This window comes from Apodemus sylvaticus, chromosome 8 (assembly GCF_947179515.1).
Source record: "Apodemus sylvaticus chromosome 8, mApoSyl1.1, whole genome shotgun sequence".
Lineage (NCBI taxonomy): Eukaryota > Metazoa > Chordata > Mammalia > Rodentia > Muridae > Apodemus > Apodemus sylvaticus.
Window position 1 is genome coordinate 20,849,805 of NC_067479.1, and position 18,381 is coordinate 20,868,185.

Consider the following 18,381-nt stretch of genomic DNA (forward strand, 5'->3'; position numbering starts at 1 on the left):
CCAGCTCTGAGAAGGGCAGGAATAGGCAGGTCACTAGGGCTGGCTGGCTTGCTGACTTCCTGCTTGCTGAGAAAACAAGAGCTCTAACTTCAGGAAGAAACTTTACCTCAAATAGATGACAAAATGATAGAGGAGGACACCTGGTACCCTCTTCTGGCCTCTAGTCAACTGTACATACATGTGTGTACATGCACACATATGTATGCATGCATGCACACACACAGGTGCACATACTCATATAAATATATATCCACTAACACACAAATATGAAATCTTCAAAAACAGTGTAGCAAATTATTGTATAATACATTTACCATATGCAATTAAAATGGGTGAATGAGTGCAGAAGGACTTTAATCCAGCAACACGGCTGCTCTGATAGCACTCAAAGGCCTCCTAGGTCTGTGTGGTCCAGCTGAAATACAGACATATCCTTAGCGCACACCTTTTGTCCTTTGGGCTAGAATCCTTTAGTACATGCCTTTAATTCCAAACAATGGTATCTAATTGAGGATCAGACAAGGAAACAAATCAGAAAGATTTGACAGGATGAGGGATGTGACAGAAAGAGAAGCCATATAAGAGCAGCACAGGGAAAATGAGTCAGTCTGTTGTGAGTTCATGCAGTTCGGTGCAGGTCAGCAGACATGGTTGAAGCCAATGAACAAGAAGGAACCAGGGAGATAGAATCTGTAGAGACCACCTCCAGTGGATAAGCACGCTCCCTGGTCCAGGGGTAGGGCCTCCTGTCCAAAGGAAGAACAGGGAAAAAACCCAATGGAACTGAAAGAAGGGCCATCCGGGGACAGCCCCACTCGGGGATCCATCCTGTCTTCAGACACCAAATCCAAAACTGTTGCTGTGGTCAAGAGGTACTTGTTGACAGGAACCTGGTGTGGCAGTTCCTTGGAAAGTCTGGCCAGCAACTGACCAATGCAGATGAGGATGCTTGAAACCAACCATCAAACTGTGCTGGGGAACCTGGTAGGGAATCTTACAGAAGGAGTAGAGGAGCAGAGGGGGGTTGCAACCCCAATGGAAGAACAACATAGGCTGGCCTGACCACCCAGTTCTTCCAGAGACTAGACCACCAACCAAGGAGTGTACCAGGAGAGACCCATGGCTCCAGATACATATGTAGCAGAGCCTTGTCTGATAGCAACAGGAAGGGAGGCCCCTGGTCTTAAGGAAGTTTGATGCCCCAGTGAAGGGGTGTGCTGGAGCAGTGGTGAAAGAGAGGCTGAACACAGCTAACTAACAAGGCTCAGCAACTCTCTCTAAATCTTCAACTCTCAGATTTCCTGAGCTCTCACAGTTTTCTGCTCTGAATGAATCAGCAAACTTTTTATCACCCAGAGACAAAAGAAAGCATAGGATAGAAAAATCTCATAGATACAGGTTCAGTCCCACTTACCAATATTGAGTATCTTGAGCCTAGAAAACAGTTATGGCAAGGAAGACCTTAGATATATTTTGCAAGGGGCTCTGGGAAGGTAAGTTTTCTGAATTTTACTGTGGGTGGGTTAGGGAGCATCCTCATACAGGCAATGGGAAGAGAGGAGGGCAGATGTGGAATGAGGGGTTGGTGGAGGGGTAACCAGGAAGTGGGATATCATTTGAGTTGTAAACAGATGGAATAATTAAGAAAAACGGAGCCAAAATATTAGAACAAATTGCCAGAGTTAGTTTGAGCCCAGGCAAAGCAATTCAGTCAGAAGCTGAGAGACACCAGATTGAGTCAGTCAACTTGGTGAGGAGTTTGAGTCAGTACAGGTGAGTTGAACCAGACAGCCAGAGTTCAGAAAGAGCTAGGAAAAGTGAGGTAATTCTGCAATAAGCTTTGTAGATGACAGTTGCATCTGGCAAATACAGTTATAAATGAGAGCTATATATAAGATCTCATAAACACAATGTTGAGCAAAAACTACAAGCTGTTAAAGTAATGCTTGAATTTGGCTTAGTATTTATATTAAGACCATGTCCAAACATACCTATAACAGTTACAAGCAGTGTAACTAAATTGAAAACATGCTACCTGTTTTGGGGTACCTAGTTCTTCAAACCAGGAAATTAAGGAAATGCTATAGTATATTACAGTTAAAGTTTTATTAAAAATATTAGCCTTTAAAAAGCATTCCTTTATTCTATTTGCAAATACTATTTTTTAAAATTAATTTTAAAGTAGTTTTAAGTTTATAGCAAATTGGGAGAAGCATAAACAAACTCCCTATATTTTCCACACATTGGAGCTTCATAGAGGCAGAGAGTGGTTTTAGTATAACTCAAATTACAAGAAAACTCAAGCAGATATAATGTCCCTAGAAGTAATTAAATATTACCACACTCTTCTCTTGGTAAATTTTTGCTCTTCTTGTTTTCAGTAAAAATATATTAAGTGAAAAAATTCCAGAAATAAACACTTCCTAAGTTTTTAATTGTTGCTCTGCCCTGCCCCACCCAGAGAGTGAATGGAGACTATGTCTAGTTATCTGTGCTCCACATACTGCCTATCTATTCATTGCCTAGATGCCTCAATAAGCACACCAATTGACCTGGTGTTACTAGAAAAGAAATCCAAGGAGTTTAGAGGGCTTTGAGAATGGAATTTTCAAAGGGAAAATATTGGAAATGGTACATCATTTATTTGACTATTTCTAAATCATATTCACAGACCTTCGATAGATATATTGGAGCATTTGATTAATTAAGCCTTATATTTATATTAAAACTAGGCAAATGAAAAATAGCATACTTGTTTCTCAAGGGAAAATAAAAGTTAAATTAGAAAAGTAATATTGTTAAAGAAACATGTTTGATTCAAGAACAAAGATTATTGGCATTTCATGACTAATATTGCTGATGGCTTTCAGCAAATATGTTATAAATCTATGATGAAGACAGAGACTTAAAATGTTAATTTACTGTATCAGGAACCAGGAACCAGAGTAAAACAATAGATACAGCGTGTGAGAGCCTCTTTTTCTTTGAGACATAGGCTCTTTGGTTTCTGTCTGCCTTAGTCTCCCTTAAACTGCAGCCTGTGCCTCCCAACTCCACAAAACTGATTGATGCTACAAACCACTGGTTTTTACTTATTTTTTGACTCATGCTACAAATTACCAAGTGTTTCAAAGGAAAAGGAATCCTTTTCCTTTTCAAAGAAGAAGAGATCCTTCTGCTGGACACTCTTAAAGCTCATAGGCTTGAGCCCTAACCCACAATGTGAGTGTGTTTGGAGACAGCTTTTAAGGTTAAATGGGGTCGGAAAGATGAAGTTTTTGTGGTTATTGGGGTGAGAAAAAAAGTAGCGCTTATTAACTAATGATTGTTAAAGGTTTCTATTGAATTTTTAAGCATGGTTTAAAAATAAGACACAGGTACCCTCTTCTTAGAATGGCTTATACTTTCTGTACATTTTCAAGCTAATGTAAGGATGGAAGGAGAGCAAGCAAGTGGCTTCACTGCAGTGCTGACAAATACATCCATGGTGTTTTGTTTGACCTCCTGCTTGCTTTGTAGTGTGTTGGTAAGTATTGGTACGTTTTTGAACACAGCACCATAAAGACGGTTAGTGCACCTGAAAGAAAGCTGCTTCTGTCTTGGATGATTAAAGACCTTAGGAAAGAAGCCTCACTGCGGGCTTTTGAAACTGCTACTGAATCTTGATACCTGCGGAATAGACTTTGTCCATGTACATTATGGGATGGGTTTCTTTATTTTTTCATATTTATTAAAGGTGATTAATTAGATTGACTTACAGACTGTGGTCTGGTTTAGTTTAATACTTGCCATCTCCCAGCAGAGAGGCAAGATGTCTTAGTAGTGCCAAGATGGTGCTAGAGCCCTGGGGGATCCTGGACAGATGCTGCCCTTCAGTCTCTGCTGCACCCTTGCAGACATTGCCTCTAACAGTGGATGGATGAACTTGCCAGGAAGAGTGAGGTAAAACAGGTAAAACACAGCAATTTCTTCCCCCACGTCCCTTTATCTGCCATAACAGCAGAATATGCTATCCAGATTTAGGGTAGGACTTTCTGTTCAAATGATCTCTATGAAAAGCTACGAATCTGGCAAAAATACAGTGTGTTGAGATAGGGGCAAAGGTCAAGAAGAGCCCAGACCATGTCCCCTTTTGTCATGGACCAAGGTATTCAGCAATGCCTGACCTCAGCAAGCCAGGATACATCAAGCCCTTAAAGCCATAATGGTGTGCTTCAGGACCACGCAGTGGGACTTGGACACAAGGAGACGACTCCATTCTCTGTGGACTTGGCCATGGATCCAGTGGGTTTCTTAATCAAGGACTCAAGTATGATAGGTTTCCTAAATGTGTTGAGTGCTACAGGTTTGTTTTTCTCAATACTATTTACATTTTGGAATAGTTTCATTGACACAGAATTTGAAATTGTATCAAGACTGCTGGATCTCCAACCTCTTTCATTTCTACTTTTTAACTTTTTAATGGACAATTGCTAATTACACATATGTTATACAGTTTGATGTTTTGATGTATGCATGCATTCTAGAGTCAGTTAAATTAATGTGTATATTACCTCCTGGTTTACTTCTATGTCATCACTTAGATACATACTGATTTCTACTTGTGACTTAGTCATAGTAAGTACTAATGATAAACAGTATCTAAGTAACAATTAAACTGAAAATTTTGTTTCCTGAAAAATATTTTTATTTTTTTGTATCATTTGAGATGAATTTACTTTTAAAATAACTTTAGCAGGAAAGCTCATTTGGTGTGCGCTGACAGTGTATGATATACACTCTAAAGGCACTTTAGTGAATACTTGGCAAATGCCTTCCCTAGTAATTAAGAACTAAGTGCTGTGCATTTAGAATTCCAACCTTCTTCTTCTTTTCCTGAGTTGAAATATGTTCAAAGTAACTACAAAAGTTTTCTGACAGGTTGACATATAAGAAGAGACAGGGAGATAAAACAAAAAGATGATGTTCATGGATTACAAAAATCAGTTTATATTTTAAAATCGTGTTTGAGATGAAGAAGAAATATATAATAAATGACTGAATTTTATTGGGGAAAAAGCCAAGCAATCATTTGAAATCATAAGCGTCTTTTTGACTCAGAAAACACATAATTTATGAATGACTTAGTGGTGGGAAGGCGCCCTTGCCTGTTTGGCTTGCCCCCAGGTAGTGATAAAAAAGCTGCGCTGCAGAGCAGAAGGAGCCAGAAAGACAGATGTAAGCAGGATGCTGAGTTCTCTTCCGAGGACTCCGGTGGGCAGCCATTTTTAATTCCTTGGAATAAGTTGACCCAAGTTAGCTGATGTTTTTCAGTACTGTGGGTCACCCGAAGGAACACGGCATTCTTCCCAAGTCCTACATCCAAGAAAATGCTGCTTCCTTCTCTCCCCCCAGGTCCTTCTGCCAAATATCATTGTGTCAGCCCTGGGCTCTTATTTTCTCAGCTACCATCTTTGACAGGCCAAGCTTCGATTTTGACGATCTGTGGTAATTATAAGAATAGTAAAATAAGAAGGGCTACTCATAAGCAACATTGAAATCACTTGCCCTGGAATTATGTTGCATATTTAATTTTTTGCTTACAGACATGAAAATGTATCTTGCCATGTAATTACATATCTAATTGTCATATTACAAACGAATGTTAGAACTTCACATTCATTTATCTGATACAAAGACACATTATTTGGCAAGGCATCATTTATGGATGGGAGAATTTTATTACAAATATGTAGTCTGAAAATTGAACACCATTTTTTTTAAACAAAAGCTTCCCAGAGAGAAACCAAAGTGTTTATGTGGTTTGCTTCGATACATAGATGGGTGTGGATCTCGGGTTTGCTCTGTTCATTTGTTCTTGCAATGCTGAGGATTTGATTTTGGACTTAGTTCATGCTAGCAAGTACTCCAGGACAGAACTACATCTCCATTCTTCATGTTCTAGTTTCAGCACAGCAGAGCAGTAAAATTCTGTTCTGTTAGTGACAAATCTGATATATAAATTGTGACATCAATAGGGTTTACTTTACCTGTATTAGAAAAGAAGCTTAACCTAAAGTCATCAAAAGAGACACAGAGGACATGTCTTGCTGGTCAAAGGAAAAATCCACCAAGAAGAACTCTCAGTTCTGAACATCTATGCTCCAAATACAAGGATTCCCACATTTGTAAAAGAAACTTTACTAAAACTCAAAGTACACATTGCACCTAACACAATAATTGTGGGTGACTTCAACACTCCACTCTCCTCAAAGGACCGATCAGGAAAACAGAAACTAAACAGGGACACAGTGAAACTAATTGAAGCTTTGGACCAGTTGGATTTAACAGATATATGATATATAGAACATTTCATCCTAAAGCAAAAGAATATACCTTTTTCTCAGCACCTCCTGGTACCTTCTCCAAAATCGACCATATAATTGGTCACAAGACAGACCTCAACAAATATAAGAAGATCGAACTAATCCCATGCCTCCTATCAGATTACTGTGGCGTAAGAGTGGTCTTCAATAGCAACAAAAACAACAGAAATCCACATACACATGGAGGCTGGACAATACTATACTCAATGATACCTTGGCCATAGAAGAAATAAAGAAAGAAATCAAAGACTTTTTAGAATTTAATGAAAATGAAGGCACAACATACCCAAATCTATGGGACACAATGAAAGCAGTGCTAACTCACAGCCCTGAGTGTCTCCAAAAAGAAAATTGAGAGAAAATACACTAACAGCATAATGACACACCTGAAAGCTCTGGAGCAAAAAGAAGCTATTTCACCCAGGAGGAGTAGAAGACAGGAAATCATCAAACTCAGGACTGAAATCAATCAAGTGGAAACAAAGAGAACCATCCAAAGATTCAACAAAACTAGGAGCTGGTTCTTTGAGAAAATCAACAAGATAGATAAACCCTTAGCCAGACTGACCAAAGGGCACAGAGACAGTATCCAAATTAACAAAGTTAGAAATGAAAAGGAGATATAACAACAGAAACTGAGGAAATTCAAAAAATCATCAGATCCTACTACAAAAGCCTATACTCAACACAACTGGAGAATCTGGAGGAAATGGACAATTTCCTAGACAGATACCAATACCAAAATTAAATCAGGATCAAATAGATTATCTAAACAGTCCCATAACCCCTAAAGAAATAGAAGGGGTCATAGGAAGTATTCTAACCAAAAAAAGCACAGGACCAGATGGTTTTAGTGCAGAATTCTGTCAGAACTTCAAAGAAGACCTAACACCAACACTCTTCAAACTATTCCACAAAATAGAAACAGAAGGAACATTACCCAACTCGTTCTATGAAGCCACAATTATGCTGATACCAAAACCACACAAAGATCCAACAAAGAGAGAGAAATTCCAACCAATTTCCCTTATGAACAGTGATGAAAAATACTAAATAAAATTCTTGCCAACTGAATCCAAGAACCCATCAAAACCATCATTCACCATGATCAAGTAGGCTTCATCCCAGGGATGCCGGAATGGTTCAATATAAGGAAATCCATCAATGTAATCCACTACATAAACAAACTCAAAGAAAAAACCATATGATCATCTCATTAGATGCAGAAAAAGCATTTGACAAAATTCAGCATTCTTTCATGCTAAAAGTCTTGGAAAGAACAGGAATTCAAGGCCCATACCTAAACATCGTTAAAGCAATATACAGCAAACTGGTAGCCAACGTCAAACTAAATGGAGAGAAACTTGAAGCAATCCCACTAAAATCAGGGACTAGACAAGGCTGTCCTTTCTCTCCATATCTTTTCAATATAGTACTTAAGGTACTAGCTAAAGCAATTAGACAACATAAGGAGGTCAAAGGGATACAAATTGGAAAGGAAGAAATCAAACTATCCCTATTTGCAGATGATATGATAGTATATTTAAGTGACCCAAAAACTCCACCAGTGAACTCCTACAGCTGATAAACAACTTCAGCAAAGTGGCTGGTTATAAAATCAACTCAAGCAAATCAGTAGCCTTCCTATACTCAAAGGATAAGCAGGTTGAGAAAGAAATTAGGGAAATGACACCCTTCACAATATCCACAAACAATATAAAGTATCTTGGTGTGACTCTAACCAAACAAATGAAAGATCTGTATGACAAGAACTTCAGGTCTCTCAATTGAAGAAGACCTCAGAAAATGGAAAAATCTTCCATGCTCATGGATTGGCAGGATTAATATAGTTAAAATGACCATCTTGCCAAAAGCAATATACAGATTCAACACAATCCCCATCAAAATCCCAAATCAGTTCTTCACAGAGTTAGAAAGAGCAATTCTCAAATTCATCTGGAATAACAAAAAAACTCAGGATAGCTAAAACTATTCTCAACAGTAAAAGCACTTCTGGGGGAATTAGTATCCTGGACCTCAAGCAATAGTACAGAGCAATTGTGTTAAAAACTGTATGGTATTGGTACAGTGACAGGCAGGTGAATCAATGGAATAGGATTGAAGACCCAGAAATGAACCCGCACCCCTATGGTCACTTGATCTTCGATAAAGGAGCAGAAAACATCCAGTGGAAAAAAGATAGCCTTTTCAACAAATGGTGCTGGTTCAATTGGAGGTCAGCATGTAGAAGAATGCGAATTGATCCATTCTTATCTCCTTGTACTAAGCTCAACTCCAAGTGGATCAAGGACCCCCACATAAAACCTGACACACTGAAACTAATAGAAAAGAAACTGGGGAAGACCCTTGAGGACATGGGCACAGGAGAAAAGTTCCTGAACACCAATAGCTTATGCTCTAAGATCAAGAATTGACAAATGGGACCTCATAAAATTACAAAGTTTCTGTAAGGCAAAGGACACTGTCAAAAGGATAAAACAACAACCAACAAATTGGGAAAAGATCTTCACCAACCCTACATCTGACAGAGGGCTAATATCCAATACATACAAAGAACTCAAGAAGTTAGACCCAAGAAAACCAAATAACCCTATTAATAATGGGGTACAGAGTTAAACAAAGAATTTTCACCTGAAGAAGCACCTTATGTAATGTTCAACATCATTAGTCATTAGAGAAATGCAAATCAAAACAACCCTGAGATTTCACCTCATAGCAATCAGAATGGCTAAGGTTAAAAACTCAGGAGACAGCAGGTGTTGGCAAGGATGTGGAGAAAGAGGAACACTTCTCCACTGCTGGTGGGATTGCAAGCTGGTACAACCACTCTGGAAATCAGTCTGGTGGTTCCTCCAAAAACTGGGCACGACACTTCCAGAGGACCCTGCTATACCACTCCTGGGCATATACCCAGAGGATTCCCCAGCATGCAATAAGGACACATGCTCCACTATGTTCATAGCAACCTTATTTATAATAGCCAGAAGCTCGAAAGAACCCAGATGTCACTCAGCGGAGGAATGGATACTAAAAATGTGGTATACATACACAGTGGAGTACTATTCAGCCATTAGAAACAACAAATTCATTAAATTCTTAAACAAATGGTTGGAGCTGTAGAACATCATCCTAAGTGAAGTAACCCAGTCTCAAAAGAACACTCATGGAATGCACTCACTGATAAGCGGATATTAGCCTAGAAGCTTGGAACACCCAAGACAATCTACATATCAAATGATATAAAGAAGAAGGAAGGAGTGGCCCCTGGTTCTTGAAAGGCTCAGTGCATCAGTGTAGCGGAATAACAGAACAGGGAATTGGGAAGGGGTGGATAGGGGAACAGGGGGAGGGAATAGGGCTTATGGAACTTTGGGGGAGGGGGGGATCCAGGAAAGGGGAAATCATTTGAAATGTAAATAAAGACTATATAGAATAAAAAAAATAAACAAAAAAAGAAAGGAAGCTTTATGTTAGAGACAGAAAAATCATTAACATAGTACAAAAGAGAACACCCTGTTTCAGTTTCCTCAGCATTTTGATATTTTACACTAGTATAGTATATTTATTGTTGTTAATGAGCCAACATTGAGGTTAGGACATGGCCCAGTGGATAAAGTGCTTGCAGTGTAAGCATGCAGTGTAACCTGTGCTGGGATCTGCAGTGGTTGTGTGCATCTCTAATCCCAGATCTGGAAGAGACATAGAGACAGGGAGAAGTCATGTGCCTCACGATCCAGTCAGGCTTAGATACATGAACTCCAAGGCAATGAGAGATCCTGGGTCTGAACAACAACAACAATCAAACAAAAGAACAGAGCCTTGACTTTGATAGAAGTTGATCTCTGACTCTTGTTCTTGTACCTGCACGCACAGTCACTCGCGCGCGCACACACACACACACACACCCCAACAGTGGTATACCTACACTATATTCAGCTTTCCTTAGTTTTTATCTAATAGCTTTCTTAACTCTAGGATCCCACCCAGGGTGCCACACTTCACCTGCTGGCCACATTTTCTCAGATTCCTCTTGGCTGTGACCCATCACCAATAGTTCTCCATAACCATGATGACCTTGACATTTCAAAAGCATTGGTCAGGTATGTTCCAGTTTAGGCCTGTCTGGTGTTATTCTCAGGATGAGGCTAGGGTATTGGTTTTTAGAGGAAGGATCCGGACCTCAGAGCACCACTCATATCATGTCAGAGGAATATGCTGTCAACATGAGCTTCCATTGTCACTGCTGACCTTGATTGTCTGCTTGAGGGAGCGCTTGTCTTGAATACAAAGCCATTTTCTCCACACAATCCATACTGCACACTTTGAAGGAAGTCATTCTGGCAATTCCGTATTAAAGGATTTCGAAGCTCTGCCTCGTCTCCTTGGGGAGAAAGTATCTACAGGCGTTATTTGTAATTCTCTTGAGAAGACTGTGATGAGAAGTCTATGTGGCTAACCACTTCCAACAAACCTAACACTCTGCACGAAGAATCATACCACCAAGACTTTAGGCCTTATATATTTTGAAGAAAATGTCTAAGAAATATTCCATCAACGAGCTTGTGTTGACTAGTTTTATGTCAACTTCACACAAGTGAGAGCCTTTACAGAGCAGGGAGTGTCAATTGAGAAAATGTCTCTATAACATCAGGCTGCAGGCAAGCCTGGAGGTCATTTAGTTAATTAGATTGATGGGGGAGGGCCCTGCCCCCTGTAGGCAATGATACCTCTGGGCTGGTGTTTCTGGGTTCTATAAGAAATCAGACTAAGTCATAAAGAGCAAGTCAATAAGCAGCACCCCTCCTTGGCCTTCACACCAGCTCTTGCTTCTTGGTTCCTGCCTGATTTTGAGTTACTGACTTTGTTCAATGAAGAAGAGTGATTTGGAAGTTTGAGCCAAATAAACCCACTCCTCAGATTGCATCAGCCATGGTGTTTCATTGCAGTAATGATTACCCTAACCAAAACATAATTTTTGCTGTCCATTTCAGATCCTACCTATCACCTATCTAACTTCATCTTCTCTCTTTCTGTTCTCTTGTTCCTTCTCCCTCTGGTGTGTGTGTGTGTGTGTGTGTGTGTGTGTGTGTGTGTCTGTGTCTGTGTCTATGTCTGTCTGCTTCTCTGTGTGTCTTATGTGTTTGTGTGTGTCTGTAAGTATCTCTGTATATGTGTGTTTGTGTCTCTGTATATGTGTATTTGTGTCTGTTTCTGTGTGTCTGTGTCTTTCTTGCTCTCAACATATCAAATCCAGTTTGTGTTGACCAACTACTTCTGGGTATGAGGCCCACCCTGGAGTGTGGTTATGTACCCAATGTCACACCATTAAAGAAAACTGACTTTTCCTCTCTCAGTAGCAATCAAATACCAATGGCACCTCAGCCTATCTCCTCATCTCCATGCTAGGATACTGCCTGGATTGAGCTTATGCATGCTCTTACGATTTTCATGAGGTAACATGTACATCTGTATTGCAGTGTCTGAGACAGTTTTCTTTAAGTCCTTCATCTCCTATGGCTCTTACAATCCATCTTCTCTTCTTGCACATAGACTTCTGAGCATTAACAAAAGGGTCTTAGCATTACACATAAAAGCATTAATACAAGAATCTTATGAAGAAAATTGACCTTTCCAAATCGACTTTTGTTTGAATTTAAGATGTGTGAAGAAGCAGATATGCTAGAACATTTGTCACCATGCTTCCTGACCTGTTTTCCCTACCATGATGCACTGTTCCCAACTGCAACATAACCTTTTTCTCCCACAGCCTTCCCTCTTCCCTGTGGTATTTTATCACAACAATAAGAAAACAATGAAGACATCATCAGACAAAAAAAAATTATCCCTGTAATTTCAGGCTACAGTAGTCAGTAAAAAATTGAAGCTTCCCACCTCTTTCATCCACTGCTTTACTTTTTCTAAAATCAAATTGAATAAAGAGATTCTGGCTGACTTAAACAGAACAGACAATCATTGAAAATGTAATAGGATCTCATGACATTATCACAAAGGGTTCAAAACCATCTCAGTGGGGAAAAATGGAGATATTTATGTAGTCAGCGGCTCAGTTAAAACAAGGCCTGGAAACACTAGGAGGAGACATCACAGCTAGTAACAATTTCCACAAGTGACATTGACATGGTGATCCCCAGCCTAGAGGAACAGCATGAGGCATGAAGAGTTGTAGGAACAAAAATTAGAGAGAGAGAGAGAGAGAGAGAGAGCTTCAGCAATGAAGAGAAAGAATGCTCTAATTAATCTTTTAAAAATCAGTGCCAAGCCCCACAGTGAATAACATGTCAAAAGTTAAATATACAATAATGTTAGAATATAAAGAATGGAGTAAGGCTCGGAACTGAGGAGGAATGCATATGTGTGCACTGGCACTTCCAGTTCAGGATCCGATGGCTTGCATTATTTTAAATGTCTGTGTACAGTCCAGTTCTGTATGCTGACCTATGCATTCAAAGCCTTGGAAGCTGCTCTGGCTCTTTGTGTGGTAGAACCAGAGTCTGAACTTAAGCACCTGCCATAGTCAGGGTTTACTGCCATGAACAGACACCATGACGGAGGCAACTCTTACAAGGACGACGTTTAATTGGGGCTGGCTACAGGTTCAGAGGTTCAGTCCATTATCACCAAGGCAGGAGCATGGCAGCATCCAGACAGGCATGGTGCAGGAGGAGCTGAGAGTTCTACATCTTCATCTGAAGGCTGCTAGCAGAATACTGGCTTCCTGGCAGCCAGGATGAGCGTCTTATAGCCCACACCCATTGTAACACACCTACTCCAACAAGGCCACACCTTCTAACCATGCCACTCCCCGAGCCACGAATATACATACCATCATAGCACTTTTTTGGGAGGGAGTAGGCCTTAGCTAATGTCATGCAGCCTTTTAGGTTAAAATCATGGAAGAGAATGGATGACTTAATCCTAAATCTACTCACAATTAATGGAGGGAAGAGGCACTAAGTGGAGAAAAGAAGTCAGCAGAGCAGTGACCAGGACGCTAAGAAGGACACAGAGACACTATGCCACTCCCAAGATGAAGAAAAGGGTAAGTAATTGATAATATGGAAGAAGCATCATGATGTTTTCCTTTTGAGGCATTGGCCGCACACATATGTATACCAGTTCTCACATAAACCCAGCACGGCAACTGTCATCCAAATTTGCTGACTGAAGAAATACAAAGATATTGAAAAGGAAAGAACTTGTTTAAGGTCATATAATCATGGGTGACAGAGGTGTGCACTTCAGGTCTGAATGCAAAGCTCCCTATGTCTGGAGTTCCCAACAGATGACATCTGTTTTAGAGTTTCTGTTTGATCTTCGGGGTCACCACAAGCCTGCAGGAATCTTCATAGATGGTATTAGTGAGCTTACAATGGAAGCACAGGTCTCTACGTTCAACAACTGTATTTGTAAAATAAGGGGATTTAGCCCAATGATAACTAAATCTCTGACTAATTCCCTAGACAAGCCAACTGGTCAGTGCCCTAATGAAGCACACATGCCCTTTGTTCAGAGCAGGGCTAGTGCATATTCTTTTGTTGTAAAGAATCACTTTATTTCGGAAAGCCAGGAAGTTAGTCACACACTGAAGGCACTGAGCATATCATCCTCCGTCCCCAAGAATCTATAAAATAGAATCTCTAGCAAATGGCGTTGTATTTTCACTTCAGTGACAGATAATGCATAATGGAACCCATCTCCTTTAGTCATTTGCTCAAAAAGACGACTTTCTGAGTCACCAAAGATGAGAGGAGTAAAACAAACAAAGAAACAAACAAATGACGGGAGTAAATAAACTAACAGGAATGAAAACCACGATTGGCCTTACAACGAATTTTCCTCTTAGTTTCTATTAACAGATACTCTTACTATAGCGCTTGGCTTTGATTATCTTATTGCATGACGTTGCCAACACAGGGAACACTCCAGCGATGTGCTGCTAACTTTAACACTGTAACATATCTTGTGCTGAGTGGGCGCTTAATCACATTATTTATTGAACAAAGCAGAAAAATAAAATTAATACAGCTCTTATTCATGTGGTATTCATTAGATGTTTACAAAGTTCGATTTCAGAACATTACCCTGTGACTATATAACTGAGGGCAACGGGGAGACAACTCACAGAGTCTAGTCCTTACAGGGTAAGCATGAGGATCTGGCTTTGGATCACCAGCAGACACACGGAGCTGGGTGAGCTGGTGCACATCCACAACCTCAGTGCTGGAGGGATCCACAGGTGGATCCCAGGGGCTTCCCAGCCCCTCACTGCAGCCAAAATTGGTGAAGCCCAGGTTCAGGGAGAGATGTTGTCTTACAATAGGAGGTGGAGAGGAACTTGAGGAAAACATCTAATCAATATTTACACATGTGAGCATACATGAACACACTTGTTGCATCACACATACACATACACACAAACAAACATGCACAATACACACACACACAGACATGCACATATCTACATACAGACCCAGATACAAACAGACACAGACAGAGAGACGTGCCCTATCTGGTTTTGTGTGTCAACTAGACACAGGCTGGCATTATCACAGAGAAAGGAGCTTCAGTTGGGAAAGTGCCTCCATGAGATCCAGCTACGCAGCATTTTCTCAATTAGTGATCAAGGGGGGAGGGCCCCTTGTGGGTGGTGCCATCCCTGGGCTGGTGGTCTTGGGTTCTATAAGAAAACAGGCTGAGCAAGCCAAGGAAAGCAAGCCAGTAAGTAACATCCCTCCATGGCTTCTGCATCAGTTCTTCCTTCCTGACCTGCTTGAATTCCAGTCCTGACTTTCTTTAGTAATTAACAGCAGTGTGGAAGTGTAAGCTCAATAAACCCTTTCCTCCCCAACTTGGTTCTTGGTCATGATGTTTGTGCAGGAATAGAAACCCCGACTAAAACAGACATACACACATATATGCAGACACAGACAGAAAGACAGACAGACACATATCATGTAAGTAGGGACAAAACACATACCGGCCATGTATGGTGTTTTATAACTTAGGAAAAAATACAAGAGACATTGCATAATTTGTGTTTTTTTTCTACACCTACAAGAATTCTTATTAAAAATAACTGCAGTAAAGTATAATATTAGAAGTTATTTATATCAAGAGTGCCTATGCATGTCAACAGAGTAACATATTAAAAATAGAATTACAAATACAAAGTGCAAATATTGACTTTTCTGATGAAATTTGCTGTGGCCTTGGATTGTTTTTTTTTTTTTTTACTAAACCACAGCACTTGATCTGTATTTATGTTTTATGGAAAGGACTTAAAATGTTTTGCAAATACTAAATATCATCTTGGGTACCAGAGACAACAAATATGTTAGTAATTGATCTACCACAGAGCACCTGGCCCCTCGAATATGAGGCCTAGTGAGAATTCCCACAGGCTCCTTATTCCTAGGAAGACAGATGGCTGTATCTCTGTACCACAATTCCACAAACACCAACTCCATGGGAAACAGGAACAAAAGGTAGCTACTGAAAAATTATCATCTAAAATATATTCTCTTTGGATTTTATTTTTCAGAGTTGGCCTTAAGTGTTAGTCATTGGGGTAAACTGTAAAATAGCCAAACACTAATCATGAGAACATTTTCTGCATTACATTTATAGTGTTCAGCCGCCATGTAAATTAGGCTTTGGGAAGATTCTTTTATGGAGACTTATTGGGGTTAATGTTTTTGGTTAACTGGAAGGACTATTTGATGGTGGAGTGAGACTTTAAATTTAGAACTGTAGTCTAGACTGGTGATCACTATGATATTTGCACATACAACTTTATGGTCATGAGTAAGGTTGATGTTCCTCACGTCTCAGAACCCGGTGAAGAACACCAGGCCCAAGTGATTCTACTCTTTGACCAGAGAGATGGTTCTAAGTAGTCTGCCATCTTAGATTTGTGTAATAAGAACTAAACTCTGCCCTGTAAAACAAAAACAAAACCAGAAGAACCGTGAGCCTGAGCCACTGAGGCAGAGCTCTCTCTCCAGCTCCAGTTGAGAGTGGGAACATGATGATAGGATGTGGGTTGGGCAAGAAATGGAGGGCAGAGGGTAGATTTGATCAAAACACATTATATGTATGTGTGCAATACTGAAACAATAACAAAAGTATAAAGAAACAGAATCTGCCATCAAATAAAAACAGGTGTTCAGTGGTGGTAACATATTCTTTAAATAAGTTACCTTAAATTTTGGAAGAATCAATGTCAGTTCTTTAAGTAATTCCCAGATACTTTGAGAAAAGATATACGTTATAACCAAGTCATATTGGTTATGATATACATATACACCAAGTCGGGCCTGGTGACATGCACCTTTAGTCCAAGCTCATATATTTAGGAGGCATATACACAAATATTCTGACTTTTTCCATCATAATTATTGTATTTCTTTATTCTAAATATCGATTTCATTCTCTGGAAAGGAACTTCAGATTTATTTTCAAATGGTCTCTGCTGTCCTTTTAAGGAAACAAAACAAAAGGAAACACTCCAAACCTTCTCCAGCCACAGACCAAGCTCAGTCTTTGACCTCTTATTCTGCCTAATACCATCTTACTGTTAACAGCCTGTCACCAGTTCATCATCCTTCCAATAGTGCAGTGTAAGTGGCTAACCCCTGGAGCTGATTACATCCCAGCCGGAGAATTTAATCTGTAGACAAAGGGCAGGCAGCTGGGCCGGCTGCATTCATTTGATATCAGTTATTTGCTACATGCATTAGTTCCGTTTTTCTCACTGTATAGAATTGTGAGCATTCAAGCTGTCAACTCTGCCCTTAAAAGATCACCATTCTTCTGTGAACTTTAAGTACTCTGCACTGTAGTTAAGTTCATAGCAACTGAGAGGATCCAGGGGCCACTTATGGAAGCTGGGGTGCTGGGCATCCTGGAGGCTGGTTTTCTGAGTCTAAAAATGGTAGAACTGAGCAGGCTCTTGGCCAAGACTGAAGTATTGTCTGTAATCACTCAACATTGATGTCTCCCCTCCCCTCAGCTCCTTAGGAATGCTTGCTTCTGTTAGTTCCCTTGCCTTTGGGAGAGGGACTCTAGAATTAGAACTGCAGTAAGCAATATCACTATTTTTATTTTTATTTCCTGTTTGTCTTATAAGCTTTAGTTTTTGCTTTTGGAGATAGAATGCTCAAGGGAAATGTTTTCAGATAATCTGTCTTCATCCTACCAAGGCTTACTACTTACATGTGGTTTACATATTTGCATGCTGATATTAGACGTCAATGTTAAGGCACTTTGTTACCATCCATGATTAGAGTCTGAGGTTGTGATGGTTGATTGCTCTTGTCAATCTCCAGCCTGTCCAAGATGCTGTATGAATGTGTGTCTGTTGCTTTCAGCCTGTGAAAGCCCTTCTCGAGTGGGATTACATAGTCAAAGAGGCTACGCTTGAAATGCCTTCCACAAGGAACACAGGTTGGTGGTGCCTGGGATGTGCCTGCCAGCCAGGCATGAATCTCATCTCAACTGACCTTCGTTTCAGCCCTGGGTTCATAATGTTCCCCGGGTTGACTTCAATGCAATCCTTCAAACTGACCTAGCCTTAGAAGCCAGGACTTGATGGATATTGGGCCAGAGGTAGAGTAAATTATATTGGAACAATAAAAATGTGAGCAGATAATTAGCTTTAGAGTTCTGGAATTAATGTAAATAGTGCTAGTGAACAGGTTTAGATATAAGCTGTGCTCAGTTTTTGTGTCACTGATGGGCAAATAAATCAGTATCAATGAATGTTGGAGGACAGGGAGACCATTTCTGATTCTGAAAAAAATCTGTCAATATTTAGGGAATCCTAAGGCAACTTTTGTTCCCCTATCAAAAGTGGGGTGCTGGTTATTACTTCCTTTAGATTTTCTCAGATTTTAACCAGCTCAGACAATTAACAGGAGAGTGAAATTTTTTACCCTAAATGGATTGAAGATGCTCAGTTTTATTTTTGTCTATG